The sequence below is a fragment of the Lissotriton vulgaris genome, chromosome 5 (genome assembly GCF_964263255.1).
Source record: "Lissotriton vulgaris chromosome 5, aLisVul1.2, whole genome shotgun sequence".
Taxonomy (NCBI): domain Eukaryota; kingdom Metazoa; phylum Chordata; class Amphibia; order Caudata; family Salamandridae; genus Lissotriton; species Lissotriton vulgaris.
In genome coordinates this window covers 1,729,190,465-1,729,215,713 of record NC_141693.1, presented here as the reverse complement: position 1 = coordinate 1,729,215,713, position 25,249 = coordinate 1,729,190,465, and the positions used below count along the sequence as shown (strand labels likewise).

The 25,249-nt window shown below is 42.5% G+C and overlaps 1 protein-coding gene across 1 annotated transcript in view; it reads right to left on the bottom strand.

The window, feature by feature from the left end:
• LOC147717053 (all-trans-retinol 13,14-reductase-like) overlaps positions 1-25,249 on the bottom strand; it is a 656,600-nt gene that overhangs the window by 123,351 nt on the left and 508,000 nt on the right. The gene's annotated exons all lie outside the window — the stretch shown is intronic.

Genomic DNA, 25,249 nt, shown 5'->3' with positions numbered 1-25,249 from the left:
CTATATATTGCGCACCCGCAATCCACTGCTGATGATGTCACATATTACATCATTCATGACATGGTCAGTGACATCACTGATGACATCACCGATGACATCTCAAATGACATCACTGATGACATCACTGATGACACCTCAAATGACATCACTGATGACATCACTGATGACATCTCAAATGACATCACTGATGACATCACTGATAACATCTCATTTGACATTACTGATCACATCACTGATGATATCATTCATGTGATAATACGATGAACCTCTTCAGACTCTAATATAACCTTAGATACAATCAGTGTAAACAGACATTCACAGACTGTCAATCATCCATGGAGTTACTCACACACCTAGTCAGTCATGCAAAGAATCAATCACACCTCCATTTCCTCAACTAAACAGTTATACACACCTTACTTATTCAAACATATACTAACACATATTTACTCTTTTATACGATCCCTAATACAAGTTCACAATGATCCATACAGCCACTCACACATTCACTGGCTCTTATGCACGGTTATATATGTCAACTCTCACATGCACTGTGTTTTACATATGTACTTACTTTGACATGTTGCACTGAGATATCCATTCACTCACCAATACACTCATGCACACAGTCAACCGCCCATGCAGCTGTTTCCACATGCACTTTTGAACCCATACATCTAGTGAATCAACTGCTCACACATCTATGCACAGAGTCATACACCTCCCAGCCACTCATACACATACTCAGTCTCCCATACAAATACTTGGGCAACCAATAAATATCCCATACAGTTACTCATATAGCTACTGATTAACACATTCAGCAGTTTACAGAACAACAGACATAATGATGCACAAATTAAGACAGTTTAGTCACTAACCCATGCACTCAGTGAGACACATCTAATCACTCACTCATACAGTCAGTCATGCACCTACAAAATCCTTCATCCAGACACTTATACATCCACTCATTCTTCAATATGTAAGACATATTTTAACTTTACAGAAACATACAGTCACTGGATGTTGTGATCAGTGATGTCATCAGTGATGTCACTGACCATGTCATGAATGATGTAATATGTGACATCATCAGCAGTGGATTGCGGGTGCGCGATATATAGTTAGCGCAACTAACTATATATGCAAATTTCAATGGTTTTGTGCGAGTAAATTAAGGTTTTGAAAATGCTAATTCCTAACTATATATGGTCTATAACCTATGGTTTTTTCAGTGAATGTATATATATATATATATATATATATATATATATATATATATATATATATATATAACGTTGGGGCGGGTTGCTAGTATATATATATATATATATATATATATATATATATATATATATATATATATATATATATATATATATATATTAGCAACCCGCCCCAACGTTGTCCGGGGGCAATGAGGCTTCAGGGCGAACCGCCCACCCAGGCCCCTACCCGCCCCGACATTGCCCCGACCCCCTCCCGCCCCGCCACGCCTCGCCTTTGCCTTTCCTGAGCCGCCAAGACACCTATTAGCTACAAGGACCAGATGGAAGCCGGGCCAACCGCCCGCCCCCCTCCCTTCCCCACCCCCTCTCACCCCGCCTCGCCTTTGCCTTACCTGAGCCGCCGCTAATGCTGTTTTTTTGTTGTATTCAGGGACAGACACGGAGCAGATGGTAGCAGGGCCAACCCCCTGCCCCCCTCCCTTCCCGACCCCCTCCCGCCCCGCCTCGCCTCACCTCGCCTTTGCCTTACCTGAGCCGCCGCTCCTCCCCGCGCTCCTCACTTCACTGCCGCTCCATGTCCGCCGCTCCTCCTCGTCATCGCGCACGTCGCGGCCAGCGCTACGTCGCGGCCAGTGCAACGTTGCGGCCGGCGCTACTTTCAGGGGACTACTTTTTTTTTTTGTTAAATTTTTAAATTTACGTTTAATTTTTATTTTTTATAGCCTATGTCCATCTGCACACCCTAGCAATTTCAACGATGTATCGGGTGTGTGGATTGGCGCTGTGGTTCCCAAGTTTACCTAGCTCAAAGGTTTGTGTTCTCTCTTTATAATAGTAGTATAGATAATAGATATATATATGTATGTATGTATATATATGTATGTATATATATATAATTTTATATATATATATATATATATATATATATATATATATATATATATATATATATATATATATATATATATATATATATTCACTGAAAAAACCATAGGTTTCACACCAGTTATAGTTAGGAATTAGCATTTAAAAAACCTCCTAAATTCACTGAAAAAACCATAGGTTTCACACCAGTTGTAGTTAGCTGGAAGTTTTACTGACATAAAACCATAGAAATTCCAACGTTATAGTTAGTTGGACTCACTATAACAAGCGCGCCTGCAATGCACTGCTGATGACGTCACATATTACATCACTCATGACATCGTCAGTGACATCACTCATGACATCACTGATGACACCAGCCAGTGAATGTGTATCTTTCTTTAAAATTAATATGTTTATTATTTGTATTTGTAAAGGTTGATGGAAGAATAAATGGTTAAATAAGTGTGTAAATGGATGTTTGTTAAAAAAAATTTGATTGGTTAACTGCCTTATTAAGTGTATTTTATTGAATACATATATTAGCGAGTAACTTTTAAATATTGAAATATATGTATCAGTGTTTCACTTTGTGTATAAGTAGCTGCATGGGTTGGTGACTGACTCACTGTTTGTATGTGTTTTGAAGACAGCATATGTGCAGGACTGTATGGGTGGATGAGTGTGTATATGTGTGTGTTAGTAAGTGAATGACTGTCTCACTATTGTGTTTTTTAGTAACAACATATATTTTAATCTAGTGTATTTGAGTTTTGATGTTTTTAAGTGAGTATATGTGAGAGTAAGAGATTGTAAGAGTTCCTGTTTAAATAAGTATATGTTTATATAAGTGATTGTTTAAGATAGTAAGTATGTGTAAGTTTCCTTAGAAGTAAAAAGGTAGTGTGTGTATAGTTTTATATGCAAATAAATGGATGTTCAATAATTTATTTGCATGTGTGAGTATGTGTGTGAGTAACTTTTGGATGACTGTCGGTGTATAACAGGATGCATAGATGTATCACTACATATGATGAGTGAGTATATGTATGAGGGACTATATAGAACTGTTTGTAAATGAGTAGATGTGTATATAGATGGTGGAATTACTGAATTGGTTGTTGTAACTGGTATGGGTATCTCCATTTTTTTGAAAATGTTAGTTTCTATTTTCGAATATCTATTTCAAGGGTTACATTACACTAAAAGGAGGTCTGTCACTCTGTCACAAGGATGGTGTCATAAGTGATGTCATGAGTGATGTCACTGACGATGTCATGAGTGATGTAATATGTGACGTCATCAGCATTGCATTGCAGGCGCGCTTGTTATAGTGAGTCCAACTAACTATAACGTTGGAATTTCTATGGTTTTATGTCAGTAAAATTTCCAGCTAACTATAACTGGTGTGAAACCTATGGTTTTTTCAGTGAATTTAAGAGGTTTTTTAAATGCTAATTCCTAACTATAACTGGTGTGAAACCTATGGTTTTTTCAGTGAATTTCAAAGGTTTTTTAAATGCTAATTCCTAACTATATATAGGGCCTAAAACCTATGAAATGTAATATTTTTATAATGAATTCTATATTGTATATTTATATAATACTTTATTTTTATTTATGTATTTTTTTTTTTGCCCTGGTGCGCTCCCGGTGCGCACCCCGGTGTGCGCACTGGAAAGCGCATTTTTTCGGAGCGCCCCGGGTCGCGCACCGGTGAGCGTCCCGTCAGCGCTATTGCCGTGAACGAAAACATCATGACGTATCGCGTAGCCGCGTCTGCGTGATACGCACGGTGTAAGCGCACCCGGAAATACTCGAGCGAATACGATCGCGCAACGTAATCATCTGACGCGCTTACGCGACGCGCCCCGTGGCGCGCACCCGAGCGCACTCGAGGGCGCGTCGCGTAAGCGCGTCGGGTCATGTGACCTAAAAATAACACTTTTTATTGGTGCAGAACAGTTTGGGTTCCTAAATGATGAAAGCCCGGGTCATGTGACCTGAAAATAACACTTTTCATTGGTTCAGGACAGTTTTTTTTCTCCAAATGATGAAAGACCCCACCTTTTTTCCTTATTCTGACTTTGTCCTTTGACTGAGGAAGACCTGTTTGGAAATCTATCAGAAATATTTTGTACTTTAAAATGGCTACAGTAGCAGCAGCAGCTGGAGCATCTGCACCACCACCACCACCACCAAGAGGACCACCACAACATTACATTGGTGGTCAAGAAGAGGAGGAGGAGGAGGAGGAGGAGGAGGAGGAGGAGGAGGAGGGGAGAAGGTGGCTGCAAGAAGACAATACCCCATACAAACCAAGGCAGCACATTGTATGGGAGTTTTTTTCTATCCCAGAGGCCAAGAAGAAAGTCAATGCGCCCAAGGTGACTTGCCTAATCTGCGGCATGGAACTTTCAAGGGGGAACCCTAACAAAAAATATTCTTTTGGTAAAAATACCATGATTAGACACATGCAGCGCAAGCATCCGAACAACTATTCTGCCGCAGAGGTGAGAGAACAGGTCAGTAACCCTCCCCAATCTCCAAACACCACCTCCAAAAGAAAGTAACCCACTCCATCGGGACCAGAGACAGGGAGACGATCCCTTGCATACAACCACCGTTTGGGGAATTCAGAATTACATGTATTTTTTGTGGTAAGACCATCTCCTATGGTGAACAGAGCATAACGCTCATCCTCCTTGCTGGTGACAACCACAATTGCCCCAAAAAACCCTAATTTTTTCCTGATTTTTTTTGCTCCAGTTGAGTCATTTTCAATTCCCTGTTTTTTGTTTCTCCCCATAAAAATAACAAAAAAAATATAAATTGTTCATAAAAGCCAAAAAAAACGAAAATCGGAGTTATCCATCAAATTTTTATTCAGACATTATTAAAACCACTTGCTGTCTTCAGGGGCTGGTGGGTGGGTCAAAATTGGCTCTTCGTTCCGTCTCGAGCTCACGTGCAGCGAGGAGGTGCAGCTTCAGAGCACAGGAACAAGAGGATGTCTTCGGGTCTTGCGTCCCCTTTTATCCGTCTTCAGGGCGGGCGTAAACCCACCCCTGCCTGCCCCGAGGGCGTGGCCAGCCGCGTCAGTGTCTAGGCCAGCCCACTCTAGGGCGGGAAAAAGCGTGCCCCGGCTACGCCGCTTCGGGCATACCAGCCGGGACACGCCACCCGCCCAAGATGGCTTCCCGGGGGGATCGTGGTACTCTGCCATACGTGCGGGGGAACCGAGTGGTCGCCCCTTTCCATATGGCTGAGATACCCGCCACCCCCTCTCAACACAATCCCCAAAGGAGGGAAACCGGAAACAGTTCTTGAAGTTTTTGGAAGAGGGAGGGAGTGACCCTCCCGGCCGTATTTATTAAAACAAAAATTAAAACATTATATTAATGTACAATTTCATTACCACATTGCGATGTTTGGCTAACCTTAACAGATTCTCTAATACAGAGGTTCTCCTAGCCGAACTAACATCCTACAAAACATTGACTTGAAATTATGAAATTGTACATCCTAACGTTTAAGGGCCAACGGCAAGGTCGTAACCGGTGTCAAGATCCCTAACCAGGAATACCCCCCCCACTTGGGAGGGGCGACAGGACTGAGGCGTACCTCCAGTGCAACTACCAATTTCCCTTGACTTGACGGGGGCACCAATAAACTCGACGCCATTTAAAGGTCGTTCGAGGACTCGTGTGAGGTTATCTAGAAGGTAGCGTAGACCTCCCCCCAAACCCCACACAACTTACCACATCTGCCGTCGCAGACGTCACTGGCCCCGGGAAATTCCCCAGGAGGGGGCTGTAACCCCTCCTACCCAGGAAGGGGCCTTGACCGCCTTTCCTTTTCTTTCGGCGACCCATCCTTAGAAGGGACCGCCTCCCCGTTGAGGGGCCAATGGCCACCTCCCCCGAGCGCTCCCATCCGTGTTGGGTGACGCCCACTCATAGGGATCTTCCAATTAGTGCTCACCGATCATGACCTTACCGCCACAGGCCGGATAGTTGACCGGCTATCCGGACCCCCCACAAAGCTCCTACCTAAAGGTCATGTTTTAACGTTTTTAACCATGCTAAGAAGTCTCCTATGAGTAACTCATTCCCCACCCGAGACAAATGCACACCATCCCCCAAATACATACTGTCGTCACTAATACAGCCATGCGAAATAGAATGCAATGTCCTGGAACGGAACAACCTACTCACTTTGTTATTAAGCTTTCTAACAGAGTGATTCAAAGCATGAATAGAAATAGCCCCTCGCCACACCTTTCGTGGGATCATATGGGACCACGCAATTATGCATCCCGGAACTCTCCTCGCCAACCAACTTACAGTGGAAAGCATTGCCTCCAGGAGAAGTCGTCTACCGGTGGTGACCAAATCATTGCCTCCTAGATGTACTATGACTATAGACGGCGGTGACCTCGTCCGCCCTAACAAACCCTCGAAAAATGTTTGAAACTGGTCAATACAGAGACCGCCCCTTCCGTAGAAGGACACCCTGTACCCGTATTCCCCAGCTACGTGAATCATGTCACCTGCTTTGAATACGTCCGCGGCACGCCTCACGTGTGAGTGGCCCACGACCCACACCTCCTTTTTCACAGCCGGTGATGTCTGACCGCTGGCCCGGTGTTGGGTCGACTGCATAGTCCGCCCCGCCTCGTAGGCTTGCGCAACTGAAAATCAAACAAAAACAAGAGGCGTGAGTACATCATTACAGCTTCACAACATGTGTAACCGCACATACCTCTTATAACAATTGGAGGACCAACGCCCCACTCGTTTCACTTGTTCAACATTAAGACCCCTAGCTGTAGCTTCTGTAGCAGCCCCTATCCGAAAGGAATGGGTCCCAAACTCGCCCGGGTTCAAGCCCGCAGCGGCAATTGACATCGCAAGCACCCGCTGAAACTGAAATTTCGTCAGTGGGGTGGCGCCTGCGTGTCTCAACAAGGTCCCCCCCCATGATGCCACCCTTCGTGCTAGGTATTCTTCTAAACACTTTACCGGACACATGGAGGACCCGGGAATCCTGCGTATGATTATGCAGTCACCCATCCCACCTTGATCGGTCTTGGACCTGACAAAGGAGACCGTCATTGTCTCACCTCTGATCTGAACATGTTCCTGGCACAAACCCCCTGTCACATCCTGTTTGTTCCTTGCCACCAGTTCGCTTACCCGCATCGCCCCATGGAATGCCAGCGTAAAAGCGGCTCGGAACAACACTGTCTCAAACTGAGATGAACATGTGGAAGGGAGTGTGGCCAACAACTGGGCCAACCTATCCAAACCTATCGGGCGCCTCTCATCTACTCTGCGACCTTCAAGGCGTTGCCACCCACGCAGCGCTTTCTGTACAACGAAAGACGCTGTCGGGTCCTGGATACCATGAGCCCTGGCAACAAAGGAAATGGCAGCACGATGCCTCTGGGCCGTAGCCACCGATTTCCCAGCCCTATGTAAGGACATCAGAAAATTCACTACCCATTCCTCGTGGCCCCACAGCCCCTCTCTATCGGGCCCCAAAAAGGCTAAATAGGACCGAAACGCCCCTTCATATGCCTTCCTCGTCCTTGGTGCTAGACTCTCTCCCACGAGGTGACGAAGTTCGGGGCACCGAGAGACCAGAGAGCTTCGGGAAAGGGTGCCGGCTCTGGGTCCGCTGTGGGAAGGAAACCCGAGAAAGCCTGCATATGAAAACGAGACAGTGCATCAGCCGCCTGATTCATTACCCCCGGGACATGTTTTGCTCTGAATAGCACATTCAGTTGCATACACAGTAAGACAATTTCTTTGAGCAGTCTTAAAATCATTTTACATCATGCAGCCTGGCTATTGATGCACTCGACCACGGTCATATTGTCAGACCAAAAAATCACAGAGTGATCTTTGAACCCTTCGGGCCAGGTTCTCAGGGCCACCAAAATGGGGAAAAGTTCAAGGAAAGCAATATTGCTTGTCAGGCCATTGTCATGCCACCATGTCGGCCACCTTTGTGCTGACCATTTTGTGCCGAAGATGGCGCCAAAACCTATGCTACCTGCTGAATCGGTCCATAGCCCCAGCTCTTCCGAGGACACGGCTGGTTCGTTCCAGACGACTCGACCATTAAAGTCCGCCAGGAATGCTAACCAAATGCGCATGTCCTGGCGGACCTCAGCCGATAGTCTCGTGCGATGATGGCCCTCCTTCAGGCCGACCATAGCTTGGGCAATTGAACGGGAGAAGGGGCGGGCCATTGGTATTACCCTCAGGGCAAAATTCAACTGTCCCACCAACTGCTGTAATTGATGCAGCGTAACTTTAGATCCATTTATACACACTCGGAGGGCTGCCCTGAATTTTAACACTTTGTCAGCTGGCAAACGAAAACAACCCTCACTGGAGTCTAACTCGATCCCCAGAAACTCAAGGCAAGTCGTAGGACCCACCGTCTTACCTGGTGCCAATGGCACACCAAACTGCTTCATTAACATACAAAATTCGGCCAAGGCCCGGCCACATTCGAGATCCCCGGCTGCCCCAAGGAACAGAAAATCATCAAGGTAATGCATTACATGGTGGAAACCCGTCTTCTTCGTGAAGACCCATTGTAGAAAACTACTGAATTTCTCGAAATAGGCACAAGATATCAAGCACCCCATCGGCATACACTTATCCATGTAATAACAACCCTGAAACATGAAACCCAGGAGACGCTGGTCGTCTGGGTGTACCGGGAGCAATCGGAACGCTGACTCGATATCTGACTTCGCCATCAGCGCCCCGGGCCCCAGGCGATTCAAAATGGCTACGGCCTCATCGAAGGATGCGTACCGCACCGAACATACTTCCGGATCTATTGCATCATTAACAGAAAGACCACGTGGAGCTGACAAATTATGAATCAATCGGAACTCCCCCGGGTCTTTCTTGGGGACCACCCCTAAAGGAGAACAAACAAAATCATGCACCGGGGGTACACTAAACGGGCCGGCGACCCGACCTCGAGTAACCTCTTTTCGGATCTTATCCTGTACCACGGTCGTATGCTGCAGGACCGAAAGTTGATTTTTACACTTCTCCACACCCTGAAAGTCCCCTACCGGGATGCGGAAACCATACGAAAATCCGTTCCGCAGCACCCCAGCAGAAGCACGACCCGGGTATTCACTGAGCCAGGGAATCATCGCCAAGGTATCAATCGGGGTAGGTAAAGGCGCCCCTCGGACTATGTTAGACCTGTTTGGCGCCTCCTCTCCCCCCGTTATCACCCGTTTTGGCTCTGCACGTGGACTCAGGATGGGGCGACCCGCACCCACTACATTCATGTTTAAATTTACACGTTCCCTGGGGTCTAGTACATTTACCTCTGTTGAAATTAAAGCACAACCCCCTTTTTCCAGTATTGCCGGCAGGTCTCGACTGATCGTCGGTACCCGTACCTGAACGAAAGGGCGTCCCCCCATATTGGCGGGAGGATTCGCCAACATTACTTCCTACCAATGGCATTTTCAACATACCTGTCTCCTTCATTTTATCCCATGTCAAAGAATCATAACAATCCCAGGTCAAGCTTTTATTATGCTCTTTAGCCTTTCGAAAAAGATTATCGTAGCAAAACCAATGGTTACCCTGGTATGATGTCGAGTACCCCATGATTCGCGACTGATAGGTCGGCAATTCGGAAAGCAACTCGGGCCTACGTTCCCCCAATATCGACGTAAAGATTCCCCATGCATTGCCCCAATTGCCAATATTCTCATTCACTTTAAAGGCGGCCATTTTTGCGCGCCAAACACTCGGATGCATAAGGTCTTTCTGACCCTTAACATGCTCCACTTCATAATGATCAACAAGCAACGAGAAGATGTTCACATATTCCCCTGCCCAAATCTTTTCCTTAATTGCCAAAGGCACATGTTGACCCAACCTTTCTCTACGAGAGGGTGCTGACTCATCCCTTGCAATCAGCAATGGCCGCTTACCTGCACCGGACGCTGCCTCTGCGGTCGCAATCGTCCCTTGTGGCTTGTCAACTACTGCAACCGGGGCGGACACCTTGGCTGCTTCACGTTTCTCGCGCAATTGCTTCATAAGCGCCTGCGCCTCGGCAGCCGTGGCGCCCTCACTACTTTCGCCCAACCACGCTGCAAGTTGTGCTGCCAGCTCGGGCGGCATATCTTCATTGGACACCGGGGTGACCACCACGGGAATCGGATTCCCCTCCGCCGGTACTGGGGTTGGCGCTTCGAGCGGGGTACAGGGAACCGGGACGTCTCCCCCAGCTGGTCCCCTCCTTGGCCTCTTGGCTCTCCCTCCTGGAGCTGCTCCAGCCGACGGACGTTCCGGCCCCCCTTCCCCGTCTCTCTCCGCCACCCGTTTCTTTAGCTCGGTCATCTCCTTCATGAGAACCCGAACCATCTGTTCGGTCGTCATTCTCTTCCCGCCTTTCTTGGGCATTTCTCCGACAGAGTATCTGTAAGACAAAAGAAAGATTACAACGCTCAAAATTGGCTCTTCGTTCCGTCTCGAGCTCACGTGCAGCGAGGAGGTGCAGCTTCAGAGCACAGGAACAAGAGGATGTCTTCGGGTCTTGCGTCCCCTTTTATCCGTCTTCAGGGCGGGCGTAAACCCGCCCCTGCCTGCCCCGAGGGCGTGGCCAGCCGCGTCAGTGTCTAGGCCAGCCCACTCTAGGGCGGGAAAAAGCGCGCCCCGGCTACGCCGCTTCGGGCATACCAGCCGGGACACGCCACCCGCCCAAGATGGCTTCCCGGGGGGATCGTGGTACTCTGCCATACGTGCGGGGGGACCGAGTGGTCGCCCCTTTCCAGAAGAGGAGGAGGAGGAGGAGGAGGAGGAGGAGGAGGAGGAGGGGAGAAGGTGGCTGCAAGAAGACAATACCCCATACAAACCAAGGCAGCACATTGTATGGGAGTTTTTTTCTATCCCAGAGGCCAAGAAGAAAGTCAATGCGCCCAAGGTGACTTGCCTAATCTGCGGCATGGAACTTTCAAGGGGGAACCCTAACAAAAAATATTCTTTTGGTAAAAATACCATGATTAGACACATGCAGCGCAAGCATCCGAACAACTATTCTGCCGCAGAGGTGAGAGAACAGGTCAGTAACCCTCCCCAATCTCCAAACACCACCTCCAAAAGAAAGTAACCCACTCCATCGGGACCAGAGACAAGGGAGACGATCCCTTGCATACAACCACCGTTTGGGGAATTCAGAATTACATGTATTTTTTGTGGTAAGACCATCTCCTATGGTGAACAGAGCATAACGCTCATCCTCCTTGCTGGTGACAACCACAATTGCCCCAAAAAACCCTAATTTTTTCCTGATTTTTTTTGCTCCAGTTGAGTCATTTTCAATTCCCTGTTTTTTGTTTCTCCCCATAAAAATAACAAAAAAAATATAAATTGTTCATAAAAGCCAAAAAAAGTACAAAATGTTCAAAAAACATTAAAAGAATATAAAACAACAAAAAGAAGAAAAAAAACAGTTCTTTTTAGAACTACCTCCAATTTTGAAAAAAAGGCTAAATTTTTTTAAAACTCTATCATTCTTTTTTCCCATGGAACGCTTCCATGGTGCGCGTACCGGGCGCTCCCCCCGTGCAAATCAAAAAATAAATATCTCGGCCCCCGCTTGACGAATCCCCCCCAAACTTTCAGGGAAGGACCGGAGCTGATTCCTCAACCAGCGCCAAAGTTATTCACAATAGAATGTTGAGTTTTTGCTTTGAAAATAATCCTAACTATAACTACCTACTGGCGACCGCCAGTAGGTAATATATATATATATATAAAATTCACTGAAAAAACCATAGGTTATAGACCATATATAGTTAGGAATTAGCATTTACAAAACCATATTTTACTCACACAAAACCATTGAAATTTCATATATAGTTAGCTGCCCTAACTATATATCGCGCACCCGCAATCCAATGCTGATGATGTCACATATTACATCATTCATGACATGGTCAGTGACATCACCGATGACATCACTGATGACATCTCAAATGACATCACTGATGACATCACTGATGACATCATTCATGTGTTAATACGATGAACCTCTACAGACTCTAATATAACCTTAGATACACTCAGTGTAAACAGACACTCACAGATTGTCACTCATCCATGGAGTTATTCATGCACCTACTCAGTCATGCAAAGAATCAATCACACCTCCATTTCCTCAACTATACAGTTATACACACCATACTAATTCAAACATATTCTAACATATTTTTACTCTCTTATACAATCACTGATACAAGTTTTCAATGATCCATGCAGCCACTCACACATTCACTGGCTCTTCTGCACAGTTATTTATATATGTCTACTCTCACATGTACTGTGTTTTACATATGTACTTACTTTGACATGTAGCACTGAGATATCCATTCACTCAGCAATACACTCATGCACACAGTCAACTGCCCATGCAGCTGTTTCCACATGCACTTTTGAACCCATACATATAGTGAATCAACTGCTCACACATCTATGCACAGAGTCATACACCTTCCATCAACTCACACACATACTCAGTCTCCCATACAAATACTTGGGCAAACAATCAATAACCCATATAGTTACTCTTATAGCTACTGATCAACACATGCAGCAGTTTACAGAACAACATATATAATGATGCACAAAATAAGACAGTTTAGTCACTAACCCATGCACTCAGTGACACACATTTAATCATTCTCTCATACAGTCAGTCATGCACCTACTAAATCCTTCATCGAAACACTTATACATCCACTCATTCTTCAATATGTAAGACATATTTTAACTTTACAGAAACATACAGTCACTGGGTGTTGTCATCAGTGATGTCATCAGTGATGTCATTTGAGATGTCATCAGTGATGTCATCAGTGATGTCACTGACCATGTCATGAATGATGTAATATGTGACATCATCAGCAGTGGATTGCGGGTGCGCGATATATAGTTAGGGCAACTAACTATATATTAAATTTCAATGGTTTTGTGTGAGTAAAATATGGTTTTGTAAATGCTAATTCCTAACTATATATGGTCTATAACCTATGTTTTTTTCAGTGAATTTTCAAGGTTTTGTAAATGCAAATTCTTAACTATATATGGTCTATAACCTATGGTTTTTTCAGTGAATTTCATTGGTTTTTTAAAAGCTAATATCTATAGCTGTAAAATATATTCTTTATTACGTGACGTATCACATAGCCCGTGAGACGCCTCATGACGCATCACATAACCGTGACATATCGTCTCTGCAATGCAAACCAAACCCGTAACGTAAGCGCGCCGGAGCACGCTTACAGATATATATATATTTTTTTAACCTTAATTAGAGAAAATCCACACATGCACATATCTTGAGGCCTTGCAAAGGCACATCAAACAAACAGTCCCTACAATTTTGCCAAGTTTGGTGGAAATCTACTCCTTTACATTTTATTTTACTGTTTCTCTTGATTTTCCCCTTGTTACGCTTACCGGAACGCTACCCGGTATGCAAACAAACGCTCCAAAAACACGTTTTTTTTGCCCCGCGGGGAACTTTAATAGCCCCCTCATCAATCCTAGGGGTTCAGGAGGGGTCTACCTTACCCCTTTCCTTCATTTACACCTTTTTTTTTCCACCTCTTGTCTCTCGATCCTACAGAGAGACAAGATGGCAGCCGCTCCGGACTGTTTACAATGTTGACAGCCAATCAGCTACTCCTCAGACTCCCGTTACGCTGCCGGTTAGCTGCCCGGTTAGCTGCCCGGTTAGCTGCCCGGTTCGCGTACCAAGACGCGTCTCTACGGCGAAAAAATCGTTTTTTTTTTTTTTTTTTTGCCCCGCGTGGCTCTATAATATCCCCCTCATCAATCCTAGGGGGTCAGAAGGGGTCTACCTTGCCCCCTTTCCTTCATTTCCCCCTTTGTTTTGGCCTCCTCTTGTCTCTCGATCCTACCGAGAGACAAGATGGCGGCCGCTCCGGACTGTTTAGAATGTTGACAAACACCGGAGAGCCAATCAGCTTCGCTTCGCAAAGCTCCGTTACGCGAAAAGTACGCGAACCGGAGCGCTGCCCGGAGCGCTGTTACAGATATATATCTTTTTTTAAACGTTAATTTCTCAAAATCCACTGGAGCACATATATTGAGACCTAGCAAAGGCACATCGGGCTAACAGTCCCTACAATTTTGCCAAGTTTCGTGCAAATCCATTCAGCCGTTCGAGCTAAAAGTGAGGCCAACCGCCCTATGGAAATTAACATGGGAAAAACGCGTTTTGGGACCCCCCTTTTTTCTCGGCCCCCCCTTGACGAACCCCCCCCCAAATTTTCAGGGGCTGCTCAGAAACAACATGTGCCATTTTCCTGAAGATTTCAGCCAATTCCGTCCACAAACGCCAAAGTTATTAGACATAGAATTTTCAAAAATCCCATAGAGAAAAAATCCTAACTATATATACCTACTGGCTATCGCCAGTAGGTGATATATATATATATATATATATATTCACTGAAAAAACCATAGGTTATAGACCATATATAGTTAGGAATTCGCATTTACAAAACCTTATTTTACTCACACAAAACCATTGAAATTCCATATATAGTTAGTTGCACTAACTATATATCGCGCACCCGCAATCCACTGCTGATGATGTCAGATATTACATCATTCATGACATGGTCAGTGACATCACTGATGACATCACTGATGACATCTCAAATGACATCACTGATGACATCTCAAATGACATCACTGATGACATCACTGATGACATCTCATTTGACATTACTGATGACATCTCATTTGACATTACTGATCACATCACTGATGATATCATTCATGTGATAATACGATGAACCTCTTCAGACTCTAATATAACCTTAGATACAATCAGTGTAAACAGACACTCACAGACTGTCACTCATCCATGGAGTTACTCACACACCTAGTCAGTCATGCAAAGAATCAATCACACCTCCATTTCCTCAACTATACAGTTATACAAACTTTACTTATTCAAACATATACTAACACATATTTACTCTCTTATACAATCCCTGATACAAGTTCACAATGATCCATACAGCCACTCACACATTCACTGGCTCTTATGCACAGTTATTTATATATGTCAACTCTCACATGTACTGTGTTTTACATATGTACTTACTTTGACATGTAGCACTGAGATATCCATTCACTCACCAATACACTCATGCACACAGTCAACCGCCCATACAGCTGTTTCCACATGCACTTTTGAAACCATACATCTAGTGAATCAACTGCTCACACATCTATGCACAGAGTCATACACCTCCCAGCCAGTCACACACACACTCAGTCTCCCATACAAATACTTGGGCAAACAATCAATAACCCATATAGTTACTCTTATAGCTACTGATCAACACATGCAGCAGTTTACAGAACAACATATATAATGATGCACAAATTAAGACAGTTTAGTCACTAACCCATGCACTCAGTGAGACACATTTAATCACTCACTCATACAGTCAGTCATGCACCTACTAAATCCTTCATCGAAACACTTATACATCCACTCATTCTTCAATATGTAAGACATATTTTAACTTTACAGAAACATACAGTCACTGGGTGTTGTCATCAGTGATGTCATCAGTGATGTCATTTGAGATGTCATCAGTGATGTCATCAGTGATGTCACTGACCATGTCATGAATGATGTAATATGTGACATCATCAGCAGTGGATTGCGGGTGCGCGATATATAGTTAGGGCAACTAACTATATATTAAATTTCAATGGTTTTGTGTGAGTAAAATATGGTTTTGTAAATGCTAATTCCTAACTATATATGGTCTATAACCTATGGTTTTTTCAGTGAATTTTCAAGGTTTTGTAAATGCAAATTCCTAACTATATATGGTCTATAACCTATGGTTTTTTCAGTGAATTTTCAAGGTTTTGTAAATGCTAAGTCCTAACTATATATGGTCTATAGCCTATGGTTTTTTCAGTGAATATATATATATACATACATATATAAACATATATCATCTGTATATCTATATAAATACAAACATAAATGCATGCATACATATACTTATATGCATACAGATGCATGTTATTTACATGAAAGTTGAAAAAACACTAATGAAAGCAAAGCTAAAAAGCCACCTCATTACAAACAGAATGGCTTTAACTTAAACGAGGGCGAGATCTATTGCATTTTCAATGCTTGTTTACTTTGGTTCCATCAAGAAGGCATTCAGATGTGTCACACATTTGCCATAAATTCTGAATGTTAGCACTCTAGTTGCACATTAGATCACTGTAGTAAAGCTACTGCTCACCAGGGACGTCTGCTGCTGGTATTCAAAGTGCATGTTTCAGTCTGCATGTCAGAATTTTTTTAAGGAAATAGAAGAGGATTTGAGAAGTCACTCAAAATGATCCCTAATTTTTCTTTCTGAAGCACTAATCATACTTTCTATGGCAAAATTAACCCCCTCATGTTGTTCCTTTTTAAATTGAGTGTTTTCAGACTTACCACTTCATTCCAATCAAGATGGCTTCTGGTGTGCCATACTTTTGTCATAAGTAAGACTGTTAGCGCTCTAGTTGTTCTTTAGAACACTCTGGGACATTCTGTCATTGGGCTATACTTGGGGTACATCTGGGCGATATTTGGGCTACATTTAGGCTCTTTTGTATCTGGTGGCCATCTTGGGAGACTGTATGTCAGAATGTTTTAATGAAATTGAAGAGGGTTTGAGAAGTCACTCAAAATGTGCCCTAATTTTTCTTTCTGCAGCACTAATCATAATTCATATGGCAAAATATACCCCCTCATTTTGTTCCTTTTTAAATTAAATGTTTTAAGAGTTACCACTTTATTCCAATCAAGATGGCTTCAGGTGTGCCATACCTTTGTAATAAGTAGGACTGTTAGCGCTCTAGTTGTTCTTTAGAACACTCTGGGACATTCTGTCATTGGGCTATACTTGGGCTACATCTGGGTGATATTTGGGCTACATTTGGGCTCTTTTGTCTCTGGTGGCCATTTTGGGAGACTGCATGTCAGAATTTTTTTATGAAATAGAAGAGGATTTGAAAAGTCACTCAAAATGTGCCCTAATTTTTCTTTCTGCAGCACTAATAATACCTTCTATTGCATAATATACCCCCTCATTTTGTTCCTTTTTAAATTAAATGTTTTAAGAGTTACCACTTTATTCCCATCACGATGGCTCCAGGTGTGCTATACCTTTGTAATAAGTAGGACTGTTAGCGCTCTAGTTGTTCTTTAGAACACTCTGGGACATTCTGTCATTGGGCTATACTTGGGCTACATCTGGGTGATATTTGGGCTACATTTGGGCTCTTTTGTCTCTGGGGGCCATTTTGGGAGACTGCATGTCAGAATGTTTTAATGAAATAGAAAAGGATTTGAGAAGTCACTCAAAATGTGCCCTAATTTTTCATTCTGCAGCACTAATCATACTTTCTATGGCACAATATACCCCCTCATGTTGTTTCTTTTTAAATTAAATGTTTTAAGAGTTACCACTTTATTCCAATGCAGATGGCTTCAGGTGTGCCATACCTTTGTAATAAGTAGGACTGTTAGCGCTCTAGTTGTTCTTTAGAACACTCTGGGACATTCTGTCATTGGGCTATACTTGGGCTACATCTGGGTGATATTTGGGCTACATTTGGGCTCTTTTGTCTCTGGTGGCCATTTTGGGAGACTGCATGTCAGAATGTTTTAATGAAATAGAAAAGGATTTGAGAAGTCACTCAAAATGTGCCCTAATTTTTCATTCTGCAGCACTAATCATACTTTCTATGGCAAAATATACCCCCTCATGTTGTTTCTTTTTAAATTAAATGTTTTAAGAGTTACCACTTTATTCCAATCAAGATGGCTTCAGGTGTGCCATACCTTTGTAATAAGTAGGACTGTTAGCGCTCTAGTTGTTCTTTAGAACACTCTAGGAGGCTGCAGTAGAACACAAAGGAATCAACTGACAGTATCTGTCCTTGTTGGATGTACATGTTTTACTGAGAATGTCAGACTTCATTTTCACATGACTGAGAAAGATAATGTGAATTTACAGAAAATATGCTTTCAGTTTAGCTTATAGATCCCCTTCCAAACCACTGTGGGAAAATCATGAGATATTAGTTTTCTTTCAAACAATATTCATGATATCACAGCAGAAGGTTTTTTCACATGGTAAAATCACTTTAGAACCCACCACAATTCCTAAAACGAGTATGGTACCATCAACAAATGATTTATAATGTAACTAAAGTCCTAAAACCCTCTATTAACTACAATGCTTTTTAATGAGGTGATATCATGGATATTGGTCCCAAGATGGCTGCCAACACTTCTTGGATGAAGTGCTGACAGCCAATCAGATCAGATGTGTGGTTAGGCTCCGCCCAGATATATATCTTTTTTTGAACCTAAATTACTCAAAATCCACTGGAGCACATATATTGAGACCTAGCAAAGGCACATCGGGCTAACAGTCCCTACAATTTTGCCAAGTTTCGTGCAAATCCATTCAGCCGTTCGAGCTAAAAGTGAGGCCAACCGCCCTATGGAAATTAACATGGGAAAACGCGTTTTGGGACCCCCCATTTTTCTCGCCCCCCCCTTGATGAAACCCCCCCAAATTGTCAGGGGCTGCTCGGAAACAAAATGTTCCATTTTCCTGAAAATTTCAGCCAATTCCGTCCACAAACGCCAAAGCTATTAGACATAGAATTTTCAAAAATCCCATAGAGAAAAAATCCTAACTATATATACCTACTGGCGACCGCCAGTAGGTAATATATATATGTATATATATGTATATATATATATATATATATATATATATAGATAGATAGATAGATATAGATATATGTATATATGAGAAAACAAAGGACGCAGCACTCTGGAACTGGTTTTGGCTCAATTTAATCTTGACAACTTCCACAAACCAACGCGTTTCAGCCCTCCCACGGCTTTTCTCACTAAATTGAAATTTAACTTAAAAAACTACAACTTCCAGAAGGCTTAGGGGCAACATGAACAGTTACCAGGAATTGATGTAATGAACCTTTAAATGTGTATTAACCCTGGGGCCAGGTTGATCGTGAGCAAGAGAGAGGGCTCCCGAAATGCATTGATCTGTGTTTGCTTGCCACATTACTTATCTGAAGGCGAAAATAGAATAAAAATAGTAAAACAACTTGATCACGCGAGTTCGTCCTAATTCGTCACTCTGTGAGGGGTGAATTTTGTTGACATTGAAAGCGGCGTGGTTCTGCCGCAAGGAAAACGAACCGACATGAGAGCACTGCAATTACCCGGCAAAGAGGAACCAAGTGAAGGGATATATATATGTATACATATATATATATATATATACATACATACATATACACACACACACATATCTATATATATATATATACACACACACACATATATATATGTGTATATATAAATATATGTATATACATCCATACATCCATATATCCAAAGATGATCACTTTGAACGACTATATGAGTGTGTTCAAAGTGATCCTCTTTGGCTGCACTACCCACCAGGGGAGTCACACACCAAGAACGGTACCCAGCTACAAAAATTGTACAACATTAACATCTCCTAGAATATAGAAGACACACTTACAGGACTGTGGACATTCTTTATATATATGCATTCACTGAAAAAAAACAAAGGTTACAGGGACCTTACAGTTCGGAAATGGAATAAAATAAACCTCATAAATTCGCTGAAAAAAACAAATATTACAGCCACATTATAGTTAGGCTCAGGTGTCACTTGTACAAAACCAGAGAAATTCAGCTGTTATAGTTAGTGAGCTAACTATAACTCATGCCCCGCAATGCACTGCTTATGATCTCACACATTACATCACTCATTTTTATGAATCCCAATATAGGCCTAGGTAGTTACACAACCTTTTACCTATGTCTGTCCAACCATTGTTCCACATAACGGGTTTGGCGCTGACCTTTTACCTAGTTAGGTGCAACATGACTGTTGTGGGGTTGTCTCCAAATACTAGCCTCATGTATTATGCATGAGGATTCTCAATATCACAGCAGGATTACCATCTTCTGCATAATAACTCTGTATAAGGGTCATATCTATTGTTATCCTTGCCTGAGTTGCCCACAGTTTGCTTATAAGTAGAACCCATGAGGGTACCTTTCGGGTATATAAGTACTACATCTTCGCTGGGCAACCCAGAGAAGAAAGACTTCCACGCTGACGCGAGACTCTGATGTCCCTGCACGCAGACACTCCAGCATGCAGTGGTATGACATCCCTTGCGGGGTGTCTCTATCTTGAGACCAAGACGGGGTCCTTTGTCTCCCACATCAGCTAATGGGGTTGGCTCTATCCTAAGGGCATTCTTGGCTATACACCTATATACATGCTAGGTACATTTAGGTTCTTCTAGTTAGGGGTTGCATCATAGGAGTACATTATTACTGTTATGTATCTATATGCCTGCATATATTTATTCTTTTAGCACTATGGTAGAATTCTACTTTTTCTTTACTGTACTGGTGCTCATAACCATAAGTATCTGCTTATATCTAAAATGAAGAAAAAAGCGATTGAATACAGAATCTCCACTCAAGCACACAACAGCAAAGAACTCTTCAACATCATCAAGGAGTTCGCCCAACCCAACAGCGATTCCACCGACATCCCTCCCTCACAAGTCCTCTGTGACAAACTCAGCACCTTTTTCCACCACAAAATCAAGAGCATCTATGTCTATGATAATTTTGACTAAGACAACCAACACACTGAACCCTCACTAAGCACCCCCGACACCCTGAAGCCAGCGATCGACAACTGGACAGCCCTCACCACCGAAGACACACTGAAGACGATGAAGTCAATCCAATCGGGGCCCCCTCGGACTCCTGCCCCACCACATTTTCAATACAGCCACCGACACCATCGCACCCATGCTCTGCCACACCATCAACCGCTCCCTGGCAAACCGCCATGTTCCCCGATGACTTGAAACACGCCAAGGGCAGCCCGCCTCCTGAAGAAACCCTCAGCGGACCCCACCTATTAGCTACACGGACCAGATGGAAGCAGGGCCAACCGCCCGCCCCCCTCCCGTCCCCACCCCCTCTCACCCCGCCTCGCCTTTGCCTTACCTGAGCCGCCGCTAATGCTGTTTTTTTGTTGTATTCAGGGACGGACATGGAGCAGATGGTAGCAGGGCCAACCCCCTGCCCCCCTCCCTTCCCGACCCCCTCCCGCCCCGCCTCGCCTCACCTCGCCTTTGCCTTACCTGAGCCGCCGCTCCTCCCCGCGCTCCTCACTTCACTGCCGCTCCATGTCCGCCGCTCCTCCTCGTCATCGCGCACGTCGCGGCCAGCGCTACGTCGCGGCCAGTGCAACGTTGCGGCCGGCGCTACTTTCAGGGGACTACTTTTTTTTTTTGTTAAATTTTTAAATTTACGTTTAATTTTTATTTTTTATAGCCTATGTCCATCTGCACACCCTAGCAATTTCAACGATGTATCGGGTGTGTGGATTGGCGCTGTGGTTCCCGAGTTTACCTAGCTCAAAGGTTTGGGTTCTCTCTTTATAATAGTAGTATAGATAATAGATATATATATGTATGTATGTATATATATGTATGTATATATATATAATTTTATATATATATATATATATATATATATATATATATATATATATATATATTCACTGAAAAACCATAGGTTTCACACCAGTTATAGTTAGGAATTAGCATTTAAAAAACCTCTTAAATTCACTGAAAAAACCATAGGTTTCACACCAGTTGTAGTTAGCTGGAAGTTTTACTGACATAAAACCATAGAAATTCCAACGTTATAGTTTGTTGGACTCACTATAACAAGCGCGCCTGCAATGCACTGCTGATGACGTCACATATTACATCACTCATGACATCGTCAGTGACATCACTCATGACATCACTGATGACACCAGCCAGTGAATGTGTATCTTTCTTTAAAATTAATATGTTTATTATTTGTATTTGTAAAGGTTGATGGAAGAATAAATGGTTAAATAAGTGTGTAAATGGATGTTTGTTAAAAAAAATTTGATTGGTTAACTGCCTTATTAAGTGTATTTTATTGAATACATATATTAGCGAGTAACTTTTAAATATTGAAATATATGTATCAGTGTTTCACTTTGTGTATAAGTAGCTGCATGGGTTGGTGACTGACTCACTGTTTGTATGTGTTTTGAAGACAGCATATGTGCAGGACTGTATGGGTGGATGAGTGTGTATATGTGTGTGTTAGTAAGTGAATGACTGTCTCACTATTGTGTTTTTTAGTAACAACATATATTTTAATCTAGTGTATTTGAGTTTTGATGTTTTTAAGTGAGTATATGTGAGAGTAAGAGATTGTAAGAGTTCCTGTTTAAATAAGTATATGTTTATATAAGTGATTGTTTAAGATAGTAAGTATGTGTAAGTTTCCTTAGAAGTAAAAAGGTAGTGTGTGTATAGTTTTATATGCAAATAAATGGATGTTCAATAATTTATTTGCATGTGTGAGTATGTGTGTGAGTAACTTTTGGATGACTGTCGGTGTATAACAGGATGCATAGATGTATCACTACATATGATGAGTGAGTATATGTATGAGGGACTATATAGAACTGTTTGTAAATGAGTGGATGTGTATATAGATGGTGGAATTACTGAATTGGTTGTTGTAACTGGTATGGGTATCTCCATTTTTTTGAAAATGTTAGTTTCTATTTTCGAATATCTATTTCAAGGGTTACATTACACTAAAAGGAGGTCTGTCACTCTGTCACAAGGATGGTGTCATAAGTGATGTCATGAGTGATGTCACTGACGATGTCATGAGTGATGTAATATGTGACGTCATCAGCATTGCATTGCAGGCGCGCTTGTTATAGTGAGTCCAACTAACTATAACGTTGGAATTTCTATGGTTTTATGTCAGTAAAATTTCCAGCTAACTATAACTGGTGTGAAACCTATGGTTTTTTCAGTGAATTTAAGAGGTTTTTTAAATGCTAATTCCTAACTATAACTGGTGTGAAACCTATGGTTTTTTCAGTGAATTTCAAAGGTTTTTTAAATGCTAATTCCTAACTATATATAGGGCCTAAAACCTATGAAATGTAATATTTTTTATAATGAATTCTATATTGTATATTTATATAATACTTTATTGTTATTTATTTTTATTTATGTATTTTTTTTTTTGCCCTGGTGCGCTCCCGGTGCGCACCCCGGTGTGCGCACTGGAAAGCGCATTTTTTCGGAGCGCCCCGGGTCGCGCACCGGTGAGCGTCCCGTCAGCGCTATTGCCGCGAACGAAAACATCATGACGTATCGCGTAGCCGCGTCTGCGTGATACGCACGGTGTAAGCGCACCCGGAAATACTCGGGCGAATACGATCGCGCAACGTAATCATCTGACGCGCTTACGCGACGCGCCCCGTGGCGCGCCCCCGAGCGCACCCGAGGGCGCGTCGCGTAAGCGCGTCGGGTCATGTGACCTAAAAATAACACTTTTTATTGGTGCAGAACAGTTTGGGTTCCTAAATGATGAAAGCCTCCTCAACTATACAGTTATACAAACTTTACTTATTCAAACATATACTAACACATATTTACTCTCTTATACAATCCCTGATACAAGTTCACAATGATCCATACAGCCACTCACACATTCACTGGCTCTTATGCACAGTTATTTATATATGTCAACTCTCACATGTACTGTGTTTTACATATGTACTTACTTTGACATGTAGCACTGAGATATCCATTCACTCACCAATACACTCATGCACACAGTCAACCGCCCATACAGCTGTTTCCACATGCACTTTTGAAACCATACATCTAGTGAATCAACTGCTCACACATCTATGCACAGAGTCATACACCGCCCAGCCACCCACACACACACTCAGTCTCCCATACAAATACTTGGGCAACCAATCAATAACCCATATAGTTACTCAAATAGCTACTTATCAACACATGCAACAGTTTACAGAACAACAGACATAATGATGCACAAATTAAGACAGTTTAGTCACTAACCCATGCACTCAGTGAGACACATTTAATCACTCACTCATACAGTCAGTTATGCACCTACTAAATCCTTCATCCAGACACTTATACATCCACTCATTCTTCAATATGTAAGACATATTTTAACTTTACAGAAACATACAGTCACTGGATGTTGTCATCAGTGATGTCATCAGTGATGTCATTTGAGATGTCATCAGTGATGTCATCAGTGATGTCACTGACCATGTCATGAATGATGTAATGTGTGACATCATCAGCAGTGGATTGCGGGTGCGGGATATATAGTTAGTGCAACTAACTATATATGGAATTTCAATGGTTTTGTGAGAGTAAAATAAGGTTTTGTAAATGCGAATTCCTAACTATATATGGTCTATAACCTATGGTTTTTTCAGTGAATTTTCAAGGTTTTGTAAATGCTAATTCCTAACTATATATGGTCTATAACCTATGGTTTTTTCAGTGAATTTTCAAGGTTTTGTAAATGCTAATTCCTAACTATATATGGTCTATAGCCTATGGTTTTTTCAGTGAATATATACATATATACATACATATATAAACATATATCATCTGTATATCTATATAAATACAAACATAAATGCATGCATACATATACTTATATGCATACAGATGCATGTTATTTACATGAAAGTTGAAAAAACACTAATGAAAGCAAAGCTAAAAAGCCACCTCATTACAAACAGAATGGCTTTAACTTAAACGAGGGCGAGATCTATTGCATTTTCAATGCTTGTTTACTTTGGTTCCATCAAGAAGATATTCAGATGTGTCACACATTTGCCATAAATTCTGAATGTTAGCACTCTAGTTGCACATTAGATCACTGTAGTAAAGCTACTGCTCACCAGGGACGTCTGCTGCTGGTATTCAAAGTGCATGTTTCAGTCTGCATGTCAGAATTTTTTTAATGAAATAGAAGAGGATTTGAGAAGTCACTCAAAATGATCCCTAATTTTTCTTTCT